The following is a 5548-nucleotide window of genomic DNA, read 5'->3' on the forward strand; positions in this document are numbered from 1 at the left end:
ACATAAGACAAGGGAACTAGGAGAAGGTACATTTCCATAACACAAGGAAGTGGCAACAGTAACATCTACAAAAGAAAAGAACTGGGAGTAGCCAAAAGGTCTATATATACAAAATAAAGAAGGAGGAAGAAAGCGCAGAAGGAATAAGAGGACAATGAGGGAGGAGGACCTGGAGAGTTACTGTAGTAACCAATTCAAAAGGGAATACTGACCAATCAGAAGTGATATCAGGACACAGGGACTTGCAGCCTTTATAAACCATAGAAACAGGGAGTCAGTGGGACTCTTTCCCCTCCCCATGTGGAGTCTGTGCTGTGAAATTCTTTTCCTTTCCCCATGTGGGAGTCTACTTGTTCTTCAATAAATCTCTACCTTCGCTATACCATCTTTAGTCCGTGGATTCATTCTTTGACTCCAATGGACAAAGAATCTGGGCAACACTGCGTGTTCCAGTCCAAAAGTCGTGTATCATTGTTCTGTATTTTAGTTGTAATTTTGATGTGCTTGTGGGAGGCAGTGAGTATAGGCATTTACCTATGCTGCCACCTTGATTCTCAATCCCTAGAATTTTTATATAAACATGATATTTTTCTACAAGCTGCATATTAGTCAGAGCCAGCATTTACAGGAATAATGTCAAAAGAATGGTGGGGTGGGTTACAATTTCCCAGTGTTAAAGTTGTGGCAGGAGGGGATGGGAACTACATACAGAGCCTGGAAAGAAAATCTTTCTTCATGAAACTGGAACAAAATTAAAAATTTTCGACTGGGTGCTTTCATAGAGGTATGAGCTAAATTAAAATTAACACATTCATGATTGAAAAGGAGAGTTCCTGTAAAAATTACAGTGCAGATTCCATCTATTTTCCTTTCTAAAATGTAGCAGAAAGTACTATAAAGCAATGCATATGTGATCAGAACTCTTTTTAGTCCTTTAAACATCAGTCATATTTTTTCTTTTAGCTCATCTTAATTTTCAACCTAAATATTTTCTGAAAGCCGAGATTGTGTTTTAAAGAAAATGAAGTTTGTCTTATTCACGGGTGAGAGATTTGCATGTGCTATATGATTGACACAGAAAGAAATATTATGTCGAACAATTTTATGGCAGACATGCCTAAGGCAATTCAGATGAGTTAATAACAATGCAAGCAAAAGAAATTCCTTATTAAAACTTTGTTAAATGGAAGTATAATTCATTAAGGATTATATCATAAATACCCATCATGCCAATGGGGACTTCTATTAACCATAGTAATTTTATATGACTTTTATGTTCTGAGAAAGTGTAAAGTTGAATTTATTTGTGTCCTCAAGTGTTGGATATTTTTTGAAGCATCAAAATAACTAGTGCAAAGACTATAACCATGTTGCATTCCTCAGGCATTTTAACATTTCAGGGAAAAATACTAAAATCTAATATAAAGTTTTTACAAAACCTTTTTCTGATAATAAAACTGATAATGCAAATAATATATTTGCATTTGAAACATTGGAAAATCAATGCAACCTTTAGATTTCAATTGTAGTTTCTACTATATCTGACCATGCATGTTTTTCCATAGTAGACATACATCATATCTAATGTAACAAATTTAAATTTTACACTTATGCAAACTGTCAATGTAAAAAACCATTGAGACCTGTAAAGAATTTTTGTGACTTTATTTGAGCCAAACTGTCGACATATGCTGGGAAGCAGAACCTCAACGAATTGAGATAGTGCTCCGGAGAATGGCGGGGTTACATCCCTATTTATACATGAAATTCATTGGTGACAGATTTAAGGAGGTGGGATTAAGTGAAGTGGGGAAACCTCTGTGATAGGATAAAAAGCAAAATGATGGACACATACTTAGGTGAGTGCAGGAACAATTAACAAGGAATCTGTCCTATCTGTCCTGGGCCCAGCACACCTGGCTGTGCCCCAGGGGCTCCATAAAAAGGGAAGTCACAAGTTACCCAGACATCCCAAGGACATGTTATCATAGATGCAAAAAGACAGATAGGCTCAGTTATGGTAAAGGTTTACCTTATCAGTGAAGATATCGGCTTAGGACGTAACTGCCCACCATAACTGCTTTTAGTTAAGGTTTAATTTCAGACCATCCTTTGTGGTTACTTTAGGGCTCTGAGTTTGCAAAACTGCCATGCAGGCCTCTCCTGAGCTCCTCAGGTTAGCGTGTGGCCCCTTTCGTCCACAAAACTTAAATGTTAAATAATTAAATATGTTTTTATTTGCTCTTAATAGACTTTCACTTCTAACTCTATCCTCTACTCTACCTGATGACAGAAAATTGATGTAGTTATTTTAGGTTTATAGTTTGTCCCTTTTAGGCAAGCCAAATGAATTTAAGTTTTTTTTCTTTCTCAGTAAGCTAGAATCTACCTTCCCTTGGCCTTCCAAACTACCCAGACATTGGTAGGAACTAATTAGTGTGTCCATGGTTTGCCTTGAAAATTGCTATATCAGAAGAGTGAAACCCTTTTAAGTTTGAAATGTCTCAGAATCATATGTATTCCTCTTGAAACTGAATGGGAAAAACATATCATGGCTTTTAAATCCCAACTGAAGACATTTCCCATGAGATGGCCCCTGATACATAAAAAGCGATACTCTAGTAAGCCCTATTTCCTGTATTTTGCCTTGTTATGGTAATATTTAGGTGTTGCTAGTAATCAATGCCCTCTTTATTTATTTATTTTTTCAAAAAATATTTTTCTACAAGTCTTTGCTTGGTCTTTTCACTTTTAAAAAATGTATGTATTTTCCCTAACCGGCTTTGCTCAGTGGATAGAGCATCTGCCTGGGGACTGAAGGGTCCCAGGTTCGATTCCGGTCAAAGGCATGTACCTTGTTTGCCGGCACACCCCCAGTAGGAGGCGTGCAGGAGGCAGCTGATCGATGTTTCCCTCTCATCGATGTTTCTAACTCTCTATCTCTCTCCCTTCCTCTCTATAAAAAAATCAATAAAATATATTTGGAAAAAAAAATATATATATCGATTTCAGAGAGGAAAAGAGAGGGAGAGAGAGAGACAGAAACATCAATGATGAGAGGGAATCATTGATTGGCTGCCTCCTGCACAGTGATTGAGCCCACAACCCAAGCATGTGCACTTGATCAGAATCAAACCCGGAACCCTTCAGTCCACAGGTTGACACTCTATCTACTGAACCAAACCGGTTAGGGCCAATGCCCTCTTTAAACCTCAGATGAAACATACCATGTATAGACAATATCCTCAGGTATGCTGTCCTCCAGAGTTCTAGACTGAATAGCCAGCTAACTTCTACTTTCTGATTATAAAAGTTAAACATGGAATCATTTTATTGGGAATAGATTTGAGAAATAACTCTGATGATTCTAGCTATATATCTTCTTTTCATGTTCTCATGTTTTATACCCTTCTCCCAATCCCGATATCTTTCTCACCTAGCTCTCAAATGTTGACCAAATTAGAAATGAGGAATTTGAGTTTTTCCAATATTTACTATTGATTGTATGAAATTTACAGTTAGCTCCATCAAAGTTTAAGCTATTTTGCTCATGATTGCAATTCAAAAATCTAAGTTTTAAAAAAGTGTGGCCCCTCTCTGTCTGTAAGTTTAATTTACATTATTTTTTGAGGCATTGAATGCTTTCAATTCAATGAAAGATGAGCCACCTAAGTCAGGACTCTAATAAGAAAGAAACAAACAAAAAGTAGATTTCTGAACTATAGGATAGAAACATTTGACTGGTGAGCCTGAGAATTGTGAGCTCTTCAAATTATATGAATCTTCTAGGCTAGCAGAAGCAGTATTAGACTACCTTTGTTTGTGCTTCCTGCTGTAGTTCATCAATCCATTGTGTGTGGGATCCACATGGCTGTGGTTCTTTTGGCTTCTAGCAACAGGTGAATGCAAGAAAGCCACAAGAGCTCAGAGCCAAGAGCACCAAGAGCCACAAGAGCCAAGAGCCAAGAGCCTAGAAAGGTAGAATTCTTATGTCTTGGGATTACATATCCCCAAATTTTTGTTGGCTTGCAGTGACTCTTCCCCTTCTAGCCAATGATGCCTATTCCAAGATTTGATTGACAAATACCTTCCCTAGTCATTTCCATGCACCCATCTCTCCTTTGTTAGACCCCTTGACCTGGTGATTTTCAGGGAATGGGGTGGTGGTTCCCTGGGAAGTGTGAAATTGCAACTTCCTGATGAAGCTGCTTATAATGTCTGGGCTTCCCTTTGCTCCTTTCTCATTATTAATAACAAACTAATTACAATGTTATCTGTAGTTAGGCAATACACTGAGTATTGCCCTAAATTCAAATGATTCTCACTTATTTTCTCACTTTCCAATTATATAATTTGGCTAGACATATTTAACAACTAGAAGCATCTTCTAGTTGGTTCTCATTGGTTCTCTGACCTATAGAGTAAGGTTGAGATCATAGGAAGAGCCAAGTTTGTGCCCTTGAAATTGCAAAATCTAACAAAGATTTTAATTTAAAATATACACCACATGTTTAGAGGAATTATAGGAATTAGGTTGCTGGGAAAGATTTGAGGCATTAATATTTAGGATTTTCCTGTTAAGTCTCAAATTTTACACCTGTAAAAACAAGTTAGATATTAGTGGATGATGATAAACTACAGTAAGCTTAGCCAGTTGGCAACACCAATAATAGTTCTCCTTCTGTATTAGGTATGTTTACTGGATAAAGGACATATTGGACTACCTAGCTATTAATCTGCTGAAATGTTCTTTTCAGTCCCTGACAGTGGAAGGGAAAAAGAAAAGTTCATCATCACAGGGCAGGAAAAGCAATATACTTTCAATATTTGGCCCCAAAGCTATGTTGTGTCTTGCTATCAGATATAGTTAACTGAGACCTTGGATGTTTTGATATTCTACCAACATAAAACTGTTCTACTATGCTAATTGCAATATGCTATTTTGATGCAATGGTAAGCATAGAATATCAAGTATTAGATGGCCTAGTGAGATACATTCCTGCCAGAAAGCTGGAAACAAACCCCATGAATTAAGGATCTGCCACCTTAATTGGGTAAAGGTTATATTGGGGAAAAATCATCTGGGTTATAGTGGAACATTCTATCTAATGTAAATGAAAAGTTGTTTTACCTTGTACCATTTAATACCAAGAAAAAGTCCCAATATTTGCGAGACAGTAAATGCTATATGTAGGATATTGCTCCAAACCATTGATCAGTGGCTTGGAGGACTGCCCATTTCAACTGAGAATAAATGAGAGTTTTACAATAAGTCTAGGCTGCAACATAATCCTATATAATAAAAGGCTAATATGAAATTGATCAAACAGTGGAACAACTGGCTGCTATGACACACACAGACCACCAGGGAGCAGACACTCAATGAATGAGCTGCCCTCTGGTGGTCAGTGTGCTCCCACAGGGGGTGTGCTGCCCAGCCAGAAGCCCTGAGCCAGGCTCACTGATGGGGAGTGCAGCAGCAGTGGCAGGAGCCTCTCTCGCCTCCCTGGCAGTGCTAAGGATGTCTGACTGCCGGCTTAGGCCCACT

Source organism: Myotis yumanensis, unplaced genomic scaffold (assembly GCF_028538775.1).
Source record: "Myotis yumanensis isolate MYYU_CA2020_CCGP unplaced genomic scaffold, mMyoYum1.0.hap1 SCAF_3, whole genome shotgun sequence".
NCBI lineage: Eukaryota > Metazoa > Chordata > Mammalia > Chiroptera > Vespertilionidae > Myotis > Myotis yumanensis.